Source organism: Grampus griseus (assembly GCF_964374135.1).
Source record: "Grampus griseus genome assembly, chromosome: 5".
NCBI lineage: Eukaryota > Metazoa > Chordata > Mammalia > Artiodactyla > Delphinidae > Grampus > Grampus griseus.
The window spans coordinates 39,276,427-39,290,842 of record NC_138998.1 but is presented as its reverse complement, the minus strand read 5'-3'; the positions used below and the strand labels follow the sequence as shown (position 1 = coordinate 39,290,842).

The following is a 14,416-nucleotide window of genomic DNA, read 5'->3' as shown; positions in this document are numbered from 1 at the left end:
CCCAGTGAGTCTACTTTCTAAATATATTTGGCTTTCTGACCACTACATCTGCTTGGAGAAAGGATACAGGACTGGGTTATTCTTAAAATTTAATTCTAATTTCAAAAATTAGAATAAATTTCAAAATTTACTGTATGATGTCAGTAACTTTTATGAATACCAGGAAGTAGTTCTTATAAAATGTGCAGCAATGATCTGATAAACAAAAACACCCATAAGGATAAACAAAGAACTTGGAAGAGATTTAACTTTCAATTGACATTACTATATAGAATTATTGCTAGTATTATTTGTGCTAGTGAGTAGAAACAGCTGCATCTCCAATATTATCAATTTTACTCATTGTTTCGGATTACATTTTAAAAATTATACTAATAACCAATAGGCTATAAATAATCTTTTATTATAAGACTTTCCCATTTTATTATACTGTAATGGGTTCATTGATGCTTACTATGATGTGATTATTTGCTGACTCGGAAGAATACCTTTATTAGAATAGGCATATGTATTCAATTTATCTTCTCAATTACACCTACATTAAAAACTTCAAAATCAAGTTTGTAAAAACAGGCAAGCAGTAGCACCTATATGGTTTGTGACCTCGTGCACTATTGCATCTGGTTAATGATTCATAATAACCTTCAAAAATAAGCACTGAGTAAATCATAGGGTTCTTTCTGTGCATAGCTCTCAGAGAAATGTGCACAGCAGTCCAAGGACTGGATCTAGCAGAGTGAGAGCTGGAAGCATGATGAACACGAATCCCCTGCAACAGCCAGGTAGATGCTGTACAAAGCATAGAGTTTCCCCAATGGAAACTTAACCATTTTTCCCTCCTCCCTCTAAAGTGATTTCTCTTCACTTTTCCTATTCTGAAATAAGGAAATCAGCTACTTCTCTACTCTCTCAATGAAATACATTTTGCTTCAAGTTATTCATAGTTATTCTCAACTGATAAATCTATTATGAAGAACCAAGATGACCATTCTTTCGTTTGATAATCACTGAAACTGAGTGTTTAGGGTTTAGGTAGCCGTTATCAGTGAATAAATTGCCCAGCAACAGAGACTAAAGTGCCTTTTTCCCCTCCTTACTTATTTCTTGGGTTCAAAAGAAAACAAAACAGAAACCTCCAAGTATGCTGTTATTTAAATAGAGGCAAGTCCACATTATTCCAGTACCTATAATGAGTCTACTTCCCAGGAATTTCTTTTCACTCTCCTAAAATACCTTCAATGAATGATAGCCATATTCCTCAACCTGAGCGTAGGGATCACCTCAAACTCCTCTCCCATTCTCAGTGGAGGACCCAGGCTCTCCCTCAGGTGGATCTGGGCACAGTGCTGGAGGGTGGTCGGGTTGGCCTGAGCTGGCAGGTAGGGCAAGGGGCAGTATCTGGGTCTAGGCTTTCTGTCCAAGTCGCAGTCACTTGGCTACCACCTCCAGGATTTTGCCATACTGTATATCGCCTCTACTCCTATTTACATAATATTTTTCTTTAAATCAATTGTTTTTAAATTAAATTCATTTGAAGGGGAAGCTTTATATCACTATGATAAATGGAATATAAGTACTATCTGCTAAAATAGAAGTGAAGTGTACACAAACTACATTTTATCAATTTTAAAAATAATTTAACACCTCTGAAATTTGGATGTGTCTTAGAATCAATGGCATCTTGCAATGGTAATTGGCATCATCATATTTTAGTAGCACATAACATAATGATGTGTTTTACTTATCAGTGGTATATTAGATTTGATGAAATATAGTAAATTCTATAAAAAAACAAAGTTATTAAACTTTTAAAAAGGACAAATGAAAAATATAATAAATCAAAATGTATAAAATGTATGGCTGACTATAAGTTTCTGGTTGATGACAATGGAACTTTTGGATCAAAATAGCTAGAAATCCTAATTGATAACTTCAGACAAAGATGAGGATCTATATCAATGAGACAAATCTGTCAGTTTCGATATTAACCCACTAAAAAGCTGAACTCCCATGAGGATATAGTTAGACAGCTCAAAAGATATTTACTGTTTTATCTGTATTATTTAAATGTATGTATACATACTCAGCAACTTCAGGAAGTGATATTTCAACATTTCACTGAATAAAACACAGAGGTGCCTGTAGAATTCAGTGAACGGGAGTTCTTCCCTATTGGTGTGAGTCCTGGCTGTCTGTGCTTCTAATGGTTCAGTTATTGAGGGCTTGGAACACTTATGATTATACCTGAGCATCCCACCCCTGGTTTATGAGGTCCAGGTAAGGTTGATTACCATGGCACTTACTACATTTGTCTCATCCTGAGCAATATTCTCTATGAAATTACAGGGTTTATGTGCTCATTTCCTGCTGCCAAATATATGAATGTAAATACAAGACTGTCAAAATACATTTGTCTGAGTATCACCTAAAAATTATTGTGTATCACACTTTGGGCAACACTTGTCTAGATGGAGCACAAAGTATGAAGGACTCTGTAGAGAAAGGGACAGTTGGGTTACAGCTAGAACCAGGTGGGTCAGGTAGGTTGAAGAAGGCAGTTAGGAGACAAAGCCTGAAGGGGCTTCCCAGGACCCAGAGCATTGACCCAGACCTCTGGAGAAGGCCCTTGGGTAGGGAGGTGCTACCTCAAGAAGACAACAGCATTCATTTTTCCATTCCTCTGTTCATTCAGTTACTCATTCATTGAAATACCTGTACCAGGCACTGGATTGGGCTTTGGAAAGAAAGAGTTGGAAGAGGTCAAAGAGCTCACAGTCTAGAAAGGAAAAGAAGAACATCAGTGATTACAGTTGGGTTTCAGAGTATTAGGGTGGGCGTAGTCAAAGAGTGTAATGGAAAAAGGTATTGGAGGGGGCATTTAACTCAATGTGGACAGCTCAGGGAAGTCTTCCAAAAGGAGTGATGCTTGAATTGAGTCTTAAGGTATAAACAAAAGTTGCTGAAGTCCTCCAGAGGCCAAATGACAGGAGGACATCTGAATCTCAGAGAACAGTATGGTCAAAGTTTAGAGAGGCTAAGAAAGCATGATCCGTTACCCACAAATGAGACACTTTAATATAACTGGAAAAGAGAGTGAATATTGGAGGATGGTCGAGAAAGAGGCTGGAAATGGTAGGAAAGCATGAACTGGATGTGAACGTTACTGGTCTTGAATTTGAAGTTCAGAGAGAGACCTGAAAGATTTTAAGCCAGAAATGGCTGGATTATACATGTGTTTTATGTGTTGACTGATGTTGAGAAAAAGTAAATTCTGTATCAAAACATAACCTGAAGGCCTTAGCCAAAGTGCTAGACGGTCAGCAGATAGAGATTTGCATCATGTAAAAAACGATTTAAATCAAGGGATAGGATAGTGGGCTGCTGAAAGGGTGTGAAGGTGCAGATTAGCATTGCAGATGCGAGGTGTTGGAAGAGCCACACACCAGCACAAGGAAATCTCCCAGGTGAGAACAAGAGTTTGGAAAGAAAAGAAGGGGAGGAGCAAGTGCTAAACTTCACAATGAATGCAGAGGATTGGCTGAACTTCCAGTAGGTAACAATGACAGGGAAGGTTGGAGAATGATGGAGGCATTCCCTCTCTCTGTATCTTAAGATAATCCATTGGATCAACTTTTATTTATATATCTATATTTTTCTTTTTTAAAAAACTTTTTATTGTGGGAACACTTCAAACATTTACATAACTGAATAGTACAATGAACCCCACGTATCCATCACCCAGCTCGGCCAACTCTCAACCCACGGTAATCTTGTTTTACCTGTAATCCTTCTACTAGATTATTCTGAAGCAAATCCCAGACACCATATCATTTTAAGACAATGATCTTTACTCTTAACCCAAACCTGTGTCAGAATCACAGGATATGATGAATTTGTGCTGTGGCCAATTAGAAAAACACTGAAAAGTCATACATATGTAAGCAGAGTCTATTTTCTAATAAAGAGGAATTAATAAGACAATATGAACGTGATTTTCAGTTATTTAGAGAAATGGGTAAAACAATAATTTAGAAATAATGCTAATCTGGTAAACAAAGTTACTTGCAAAACCCTACGACATGAATTAAACTAATGAGGTTAAATAGATGAGCATGAAACAAAAGAAAATTGAATTTAAAAATGTGTCAACCAAAGCATCAAGGAAGTAAGGTATGAAATAACTGTTAGGCTGGAAAGAAAACCCTGAGAGCAGAAAGAAGCCTGGTCTGAGGGTGGCATGGGGCAACAGGTTAAGTGTAAGTTGGAACGTAGGCTAGCTCATTTAAAAGAGATCCTGATTAATTCCTCCACTCAGTAATTACTGAGCAATTGCCACGTGCAGGGCACTGTGGTGTCTCTGGAATGTCACATGCCTTTAGTAAACCATCTTCGCTGCTTAAGGAGAAAGCAGCACGTGACCTGGGGGCAAGCAGCTGCGTACACCCGATTGTGCCTGAGCTTTATCCAGATTCTTTATTAAACACCTGGCTTCTTGAGAAATAGAGGGAACTGGAAGGGGCTCAGAGGAGTGGAACAGAAAATAATTTGATCAGAAAGATCAAAGAAACCATATAAGGAATTCGGCTAAGCCAGGGCTCAGCAGAAAAATAAAAGAGCTATTCTAGGCATGTAAAGAGTGAAGCAAAATAAGAAATATTGAGCTGGTGCACAGAGCGTAATGGAGAGCCTCGGACAAACCCAGGAAAAGGCAGCCACCGAGGGCAGGACAGCGCGACAGCCCAGCTGAACACACTCTGACGTCAAGCGGGCTTCTGTCCAATGGCTTCCAGAGGGTGGGCATTATTTTTAACCTTTCAACTTTGGAAAAGAACGTGTGCTGAATCAATCCTGCCCTGACAAGCAGGATGGGAAGGGAGGGGAAAAAGTATTTTCTCTCAAATGTAATTCATAGATAACTTCTAATGCTTCTCGCTCCCACAGAGATTTTTCCAGTCAGCAAAAATTTTACCAGTGAAGGCACAGAGAGAGAGAGAGAGAGAGAGAGAGAGAGAGATTAAATTTTCTCTTAAGGTCTTAGTGGCCTTATTTTGGCAACTTTTTTTAGTTCTTGATCAGTTGCTTTCATTCAGACTCTGGGTCTTTAGTTTTGGGGAGGGAATTAAATGCCTTTTTATTTTAAAATATATCATACATACAAATCAGGGTATAAAAACATAAATGCACAGTTTAAAGAATAATAATCAAATGAACACCAGCATTTCCCACCTCTCCATTTAAAGTCAGATTATTCTGGTACCTTTGAAGCCCTCTGGGTGTCTCGCCCTAATCACATTTCTCCCTCTGTTTCTCCTTCTGATTCCTCAACATTATCCTAAAATTTAGCTTAAGCCCTTGCCTTTCCTTAAAGTTTTACAATCAGGTAGGGTCGAGAGTTTAGCTAAGCTGCTCCGTGGTATTGCTGCTTCAGCATCCAATGTGTTTGGCCAAGAGGGGTGGCCAAACTGTGGGGTACTTAAACTGATGCCAGCCCCTCATGTTATCGGGCACATGCCCTAGATAACAGCCTGCGGAGTCACAGCAAACGTGAGCTCCTGATATAACTCCTCCGGCAGCCCTGCGATAAATAGTCCCTCCCACCTCCCAGGGCCTTCCCCTTGTGCACCCCTTAGATAAGACCCCTGGGAGCCTACCAAAACCCTGCTCTTTTTGGTTTGAATAAGGTTTATTATTGTCAGTACAGCTCTAGTTGTATCATGGTCTCATGGTAGGCTTTTCTCCACTCTCAGGACAGTACTCATGAGGGCCAAAGGGACTCACTTCTTTACACAGAACAGAAAAACTAAAAATAATTGAGTTCATGACATTGGCTTCTCAAGTGGCTTAGACAAATGGATGGATGAACCAGACATCGCACATCACCACACTGAAGTTGGAGATGTGCTTTGTTCTTGCTTGTGGGCAATGTTCTGGAAGAAACCCTCACTCAGTATCCCTCAGGGACACCACTGGCGAATCCACACTTCTGGGGGCAGCATCTTCCTGCCCCCCGCCCTGCGGAAGCATCCGTTCAGCAGCAGGCCCGGTACAAGGAAGAGGCACAATCAACCGTGTTTCCCTTTTCCTTTTGACCCCTTTCCTGAGGCTGGAATCACTCGTGCGTGGTCCTCCCTGATGAGGCTAACGCTCATCAAACAGTTGGCCGCTGGCCAAAGGTTTTGACGCTGCACTGGATCTCAGTCCCCTCAAATCCACACTCCTGGAACTGGACCAGCTTGGGTCTGTCATGCTCTGGGCCACCTCTGCTGGCAGCCTCAACGCCCCCTCCTTTCCTCCCAGCACCGTATCAGCAAGGGTTCACCATTTCTGGTGACTTGGCTAGACAGACTAGGGGGTTCATCCCTCATGGCCTTCCCTAAGTACTTTAGCACTTCTAATTATTAGGACAGCATGGTTATGAATTTTAAATAAGTGAAAGGATCAAAGTTTATGAAGACAAGACGTAGGCAGTTTTAAACTTTCTGATTTTTTTTTTTTCTCCCCGAGAACAGCTTAAAGAGGCATGAAGTCAGGAAGTAAGGGATCTGGAAATTCCTACTCAGCAATTTTATACTAGCCTTTTACAAATAGAAGACATTCCATAAAGCCTAGGTAAAACTCTAGTATTTCTAAAATCCTGTGAAATTGGCATATCTCAGTGGAGACATAGGGTATTAGAAACTGTGAGGTCTGAAAATTATTGCTATAATTTCTAAAATTCTCTCTTCTCTCTTTTTAATTCCAAGGAGTCCAGGATCTTACGGGCAGAATATATGGCTCAGCTGGCTCCTGAGCTTTGAATTGGCTCAGGCTCGTTCTTCTCTATTTTTACATCCTCCCTTTCCATTCATTCAACAACAAACATTTATTGAACATCTAGTAAGTGACTGTCAGGTATAGCGTTAAACCCTGGAGATTCAAAGAAAAGACCTGACATTGGTACCTCCCTTTGAGGGTGGGGCGTTGAAGAGCTAGTGGAGAGAGAGAGATGCAAAGAAAGAAAGAAAGAGAAGCAGTAGTGTTCTAGGTGTGCTAACAGGAGAGTTCTCAGGACCCAACGGGGGCAGCATGAGAACAGTTACTAATTCAGACAGAGAGAGAAATAGGAGTTGGGCGAGCTGAGGTTTGTTTTGCAAGAGGCTTTAGGGGAACCATGGAGACCTTGAGCTGAATTATGAATTACAGCCTCAAAGCACATCAGAGTCTGAAAGAGCTTTTGATCAACTCTATTTTGGAAGCCCAAGAAGGTGACCTTGTCCAAATCCACATGGCTACTTGGTAGCTGGGACAGGATCTGCTAATGCGAAACATTTGCTCCTTCCCTTCCAATACGTGGTCCTGGTTTCCCCCTTTGCGGTCAGCAGTGAGGTGGCCCACCTCTTGCTGGGCCACACCTGTGCCCAGAGGTGAAGGCGGAGCTTCCTCTTCCTTGGTTTTTACAGTTCAGTGAGACCACTTGCTTTTTTAATTCCTGGGAGCTTGGCTTATGTAGATTAGGTGATGGGTTTCAATAATTTGTTTTGGGGGGGATGGTCCTATCCACTTTCTGTTTCTCTTCTTCAGCTTATCTAGAAACTGGAAGGCAGGATGTCGGTGGGTGCGTACCTGGCTCCACCAGCTCTAGCTGGAAGCTGTGGTGTGTTGTTTTGCCTGCCTGCATCCAGTCCCCAGTGTTTCTCTGGTGACTACCCCACCTCCGCTCTCAGGACGCAAGGTTCTGGTGGGAAGACCCACCTCTTGACTTCCACACTCAGTGGGACCATTCACCCATGCGCAGTGGCCTGAAACCAGCTGTCTCCTCTCTCTTCATCTCCTGCCACCCCCGCATCTCAGCCTGGGGGCCAGGAGGCTTCTCCCCCCAGATGTCTGAGAAGTGGGTTCTTCTGCAGGTGAGCTAATAGCTTCCCACATTGTTGCTTTATGGATCTCTGCATTTGCAGGGACACTCCGAGGACAGTGTAGGGGCACTTCCGTGGGGGGACAGGAAGAAGAGATGGCTATGAGGAGAGAGGAAGATAGCAGCAAGGAGGATTCTCTAAAATTGTGGAAGCTGAATTGCCTTTGTTGGGGAGTAGCTGATGCACCTGAAAACTATTGACAAGGCTTTAATGCCCGAGTAAAATTAGTGCTGAGATGCCTGCAATCTCTTCAAGAGATTTTAATGTTCACTTAATGTTCCTCTTTCAGCAGAAAAAATGTGGACTTGGTCCCTCTTATTCATGTGATTAGGAACCGGTTTCCTAAAATGATATATGTAGGCTAATTCCTATTGACCCTTCAGAGAGAGAAATCACATATTGTTATTCAAGAAGCGCATGTAATTTTCTCTCTTTTTACAAGCCCAAATCAAACAGATTACCTTCCCGAGCTACGAACAACTTGAAATGCACACAGATCCGTGAGGGTGAAGGGCAAGAGGATAAGGACTTGCATTTGAAAGGGCGAGGTCTGTAATTCGGTGCCGCAAAGATTCTCTTAAACGGCTACAGAGGAAACCAGTGGATTCCCAAACTGTAAAGTCTTTAAAGGAAAACAAACGATAACAAAAGGTGTCATGAGAAATGGCATTTTATATTTATTTAAGCAGTCTTCTTCTTGAAGGTAGAAATACTTCTCAAAACCTTCACCATGACCCCCCTGCCCAGGCCACCATCGTCTCTACTCTGGATTACTGAAACAGCTGCCTGTTGAATTTCCCTGCTTTCACCCTTGTCTCTTCCAGTTCACTCTCCACTCAGTAGCCAAAATGATCTTTTAAAGATCATCTTTTAAAGCTTACAACTCTCCAAGAGCTTCTCACTGTACACAGGATAAAATTCAAACTTCTCACCCTGGCCTTAGAGATTCTTCAGGATTTCTCAACAGAGACAATATCTTCAGGACAGTATGAGCGGCACAAGTCTTCTCATGTGCCTTCATCCAAAGCAGTATAAGATGTTTAGCATCCCTGGTCCTGCCCACAAAAGCCAATAGTGCTCTGTCCTCGATTGCATATTTTGCACCCAAATCACCAGCTGCACATCTTCAAACACCACCTAGGTAGGGGAAGGAGGGTTGCATCACCCCCGGCTGAAAATCCCTACTAGCCTACTTGATCTGGCCCTTACCTACCTTCAACCTCAGGATCTTTGCATGGGTTCTTTTCTCTGCCTGGAAAAGAAGCACTCCCAGACCACCCAGTTTGGCTCCTTTTCCACATTCAAGTCTTAGCTTAAATGTCACCACCTCAGAAAGACCTTCCCTGGACCACCCCATCTAAAATAGCAATACATACACACATACACGCATACACACAGAGTCACTCTCACTGTGTATACTTATCACGATACACAATTTTCTTCTTTGTTTACTTGTATATTGTCTGTCTCCCTTCTCCAGAATGTAAGTTCCATGAGAGCAGTCTGTTTGTTTGCTGCTATATCCCCAGAGCCTGGGGATAAATTTTTATAAATATTTGTTGATTGAATAATAGATGCCATAAAGTTATTTTTTCATTTAATCGTGTACATAATACATATTAGGAAGAAGCAGAAAAGCATTATGAAACTCATTTTTTAGATAAAGCACTAAGACACTAAAAACAACAAATCTCACACTGAATATTAGTGACGGAGGGAGAAATAAAACCAGAAATGTCATTGCCTCCTTATTAAGTCACAGTGGATTATTTCAGCATAAGGCAATCTATTAGGTCACACTGAAAGACATATAACATACAGAGACATACATAATTAATAAGTTCTCTCGTCCCCGTCACTTTAAGGCTAAATGTCCACGGTGGCTCCTACTATCTATATACTAGCTGCATTTCATTTTACTTTACAAGTTATTATACCTTTTCAAATCTAGCCTCAAAAATTTAGATTCAGGGGCTTCCCTGGTGGTGCAGTGGTTAAGAATCCACCTGCCAATGCAGGGAACACGGTTTCCATCCCTGGTCTGGGAAGATCCCACATGAACTAAGCCCATGTGCCACAACTACTGAGCCTACGCTCTAGAGCCTGCGAGCCACAACTACTGAGCCCGTGTGCCACAACTACTGAAGCCCGCGTGCCTAAAGCCCGTGCTCTGCAACAAAAGAAGCCACTGCAATGAGAAGCCTGCGCACCGCAACGAAGAGTAGCTCCCACTTGCCACAACTAGAGAAAGCCTGCGCGCAGCAACGAAGACCCAACACAGCCAAAACTAAATAAATAAAATTAATTAATTAAAAAAGAAATTTAGATTCACCCTTTAGAGAATGGGATGAAAAAGGAAATAAGTTTTACTGTTCTCTGTGGAACAAATTTGAATACCCATCTCTCATCTGATTTTAGTAGCTGACAAAATTGATTCCCGAACAAGGCATCGTGTGGGGATGGCAAATACACAGCACATGGGTTCTCATTCTCCACTCCTGCATCTCGGCGGGTACAGCTCACCAATCCTAGTACTTCCTCTTGCTGAGCACCCATTCCACATGGGACTCCCAACACAGTGCTCCAGGCAGCAGCTACCAGTGAATTGGAGTTGACACAAAAGTTAAACATCTATTTGCCAGACCTGGAATAGTGGAAAGAGCAAATCTTTCCAGATCAGTCTGAGTTTGAACACCACATCTGCTCTTTGTCACTGGTGAGATCTTGGTTTCTCACACTCTTTCCGTTTGTCTCATAACATCAAACTTGTAGGGTTATTGGGAAAGTGCAAATAATGTCTGTAAAGTATTTAGTACCATGCTTGTTACAATCAGAATTCACTAACTAGTCGCACAGAACAGTGGTAAGGAGAAGGCTCTATTTCACACCTCCATCCCCGCCCCCAAGAACAGAGAGGAGGTATTATCTTGGTATGTAGGAGGCGATGCAAGTTACTGGAAACACCAGAGTGAGACTGAGTGTTGGATGAGTGGTTCCCAAAGTGTGGTTCCGAGACCACCTGTGAGCTTATTACAACTTGCAAGTACTCAGGCCCCAGCACAGACCTACAGATCAGAAACACTGGGGATGGGTCCCAGCATTGTGTGTGTTAACAAGCTTTCCTGATGCACCCTCTCTCTAGTTTGGGAAGCACTGCAGTAGGGAGAGGGAAGGTGGAGGGGGAATAGATGTGATAACGTCAAGGCAGAAGCATGTCTGCTCACCTGCTCATTAATCAGAGAGGAAACAAGAAGTGCTGCCCCTCGCAGAGGCTGTGACCATGAGCATGCCCCACCCTAGTGGCCGCTTCCACAGGCAGGATAGCAATTTGCTGCAACAAAGGACAGACCCAGAGCTCGCTGGGAGAAAATGGGCTTGTAGCACAAGGCATAAGGATAACTTCCCAAATGCAGCCCCAGTGCAGGTAGACAACAGATGGGACTTGAAAAGCTCCTTCCCTGAGCAGAGGTAGGTGGCCCTTGTTCTTGGTTGTTTCAAGAGCAGCTCTGACTGAAGGCAAGAAGCCGACTAGACACTTTTTCAAGCTTCCCCAGCTTGCTGAATTCATGAAAGAATCGCATCTGACAAGCTCAAGGTGCATGGGGTCAGTGGGGAGGAGGGGGCATCAAAGATGTGTCAAGAGATTCAGCTCCACCAGGATTTCTCTACTCTACCTGCTCAATCTAGACCATCGTGTTCCCCCATTCTGACTCTTTCTTCCAGTGTACCAGACACAGAAGTACCTCCCACGGGGTCAAAAATTATAAAATATTTTTAAAGAATGTAATCAATCCAAAGTCCTGTGTGACCCAGCAGATTTTAAACCTGTTTCCAAAGTTAACCCCTGCAGCACGATGTAGAACAGCCTCAGCCCCTACTTTTCTTTGCTTCCACCTAACTTGAAACTTAACTTTTATTAAAAGTTTAAGTCACACATTCTTGGACACATACTCATACTTGCAGTTGGTCTAAAGGGTGTAGACAAGGTCTATGGCCAGTGTCTTATTAGTAAAGAACAAGGACCTTATTAGAGACCATCAGGCGTTTGGATCCAACATAACTACTGAGCTCTGCACTGCCAATTCTCCTGTCTTTCCCATAACCACATACGTGGATATGTTATCATTCCCATGAGGCAGACCATAGAACTGAGGCTCAGACATGTAAAGGAACTAACCCAGGTCCCACAGCTACTTTAAGTGGCCAAGAGTGGGTCCTAAACACCAGTCTCCTGACAGAGGCGGTGTTATTCCACCACTAGAAGATTGGCTACAGGGGTGACCTACCCTTAGGCCATTGTCATTGAGTTAAAAATGACAGCTCTCAACTCCCAGCTGATGCATGTGCTGTGATATGTGCTTCCAATGGAATGTTTCTGCTGCTGAAATTTATCACCACCTTTCTAAGCTGGAGAATGTTTTCAGTTTAAAAATGTGTCCTACACATAGCCCCATTGCAGGTATGGCAACCCTGCTCTTACAATGGCCTGAAGTGAACGATGAAAATTCTGAGAGTAGCACTAACCATGTTCTTAAAGATGGCTGTGTGAACATGTTAGGAGATTTTACAGAAAGGTAGCGATTAGTTATTATTGAACCACTGGTAAGAGGTGGCTTCCAATAACAACAAAAAAAAGTTCCTTTAAAAATGCTGTTTAAACTTGCTTTTGGATAGACCACCTTTATTGAGATTCTGAGGTGGCTTACCTTGTCTTTCACGCATATGGAATAACTATACCCTGGGAAGAAAACCAACAATTCTTTGTATTTCTGAACACAAAATAGGTAGAAGTGGGTTTGCTTTAAGAAGGACTTCTGATCAATGAGCCTGGTTAATAACTAGGAATGGATTTCCAAGGCAGTTGGGCATCCTTTTTGGAAGGAGGGTGGGGAGAAGGGGGTGAACTAGCAGTGGTTCTAAAGTTGTGCTACAGAACTGGTTTCCACTCTCAAAACTCATTTCTTCCCCCAAGGAACAATATAGTTTCCTAAGTCATAAAGAAAAAGAAGGAACTGTAAAATAATATTTTTGGAAACTCTACTGGATTCTAAAGTTCCTTTAATAATTTTTCTTCTTTCTTTATTTGTTTTTTTATTTTTGATCCATGACTTTGTTTTTAATTATCTTCAGCCTTAGGATCACATAATTTACAAATTTGTGCTGATGGTATATCTCATCTAATCTTTCTAACGAGTTGGCAGAAGCACCATAGCCAATCATGCATATACGGTAATGCTACAGTTGCATGTGTTTTTGAATAGCTGTTTAAAAGACAATCCTGAATTATAACTTAGTTTGACTTGGTAAAGAATTCATAAGCAAAGTTTGCTGCGATGCTAAATTTTAAAAGCATTTGATCTTATAGATCACCTATGAAATGTGAGAAGTATTAAATATTCTTTATTTGATATTATACATAAACCACACTAAAATGCCTTTCATTAAGTAAAAGACAACATTTTAGATACAGGGACTTTTAATTTAATTGGCATAGTTAAGACCAAAAAGATAAAGTGGACATTGCCAGCTTGTCTTCAGCCCTTGCCTTTAGCAGGCTAATGAACACAACGTGAAATGCAGGTGAGTCTTACTGTTCTATGAGACAGTGAAGGGATATCCTCTGTATTTAAATATATTAATATAACCAGTTCTATAAATTTAAATATAAAACCAATTTCCTGTAGGTTTTGAGATGGCGTTCACCATCTCTATGAAGAGTTGAACAAGTCCAATCATATCTTTAGAAGGGGAAAACAGGGATAGTACTTCCTGAGCTGGAATTAGTGTCAAAATTCAAAAAGCTGATCATATTAATTTAACTAGGAGTCAATCTATATAAATCAGGGCCGTCCAAAAGAAATATCCTACCAGCCATTCATGATTGGAATTCTGGTGTATGAGGCTGATTTAAATACGGTACACATAAAACAAAAGCCATGAGACACTTCTGTTTTGTAATAAGACAATGGCCAACTATTACTCATTAGAAGCTTTTTTGAGATAAGCTATCAAGTCAGCCCCTTCTAATGCCTGTGAAAATCATTTTTGTTCCAGGGATGTACTTCTTGGGATTCTCCATATACCCCATCAGTGTCTCCTCTCCCCAAGAGATGCCTTTGTTCTTGCTGGCATCTGTGTAAGAAAATCCGGGGGCCTGACCTGTCTTTTGCCCAAACAGACCATGGAGATTTGGCCCAGTCTTGTGCTTGCCTCTCTTTTCCATGGTATGGCACTAGGTCCGCTTCTGAACTAAAATCTTCTTGCCCTTCTCAACATCACCCATTTTTATTTTTTATTTATTTATTTATTTTTTTAAATTTATTTATTTATTTATTGTATTCATTTATTTTTGGCTGCGTTGGGTCTTCGTTGCTGTGTGCGGGCTTTCTCTAGTTGTGGCGAGCAGGGGCTACTCTTTGTTGTGGTGTGCAGGCTTCTCATTGCCATGGCTCCTTTTGTTGCGGGGCACGTGATCTAGGCATGCGGGCTTCAGTAGTTGTGGCATGCGGGCTTCAGCAGTT

At 41.7% G+C, this 14,416-nt stretch overlaps 1 pseudogene across 1 annotated transcript; it reads right to left on the bottom strand.

The window, feature by feature from the left end:
• Positions 1-13,908: 13,908 nt before the first annotated feature.
• Positions 13,909-14,178, bottom strand: LOC309822765 (cytochrome c-like; annotated as a pseudogene). Its single transcript has one exon. The product of its transcript is annotated as a cytochrome c-like (transcript).
• Between the last annotated feature and the right edge of the window lie 238 nt (positions 14,179-14,416).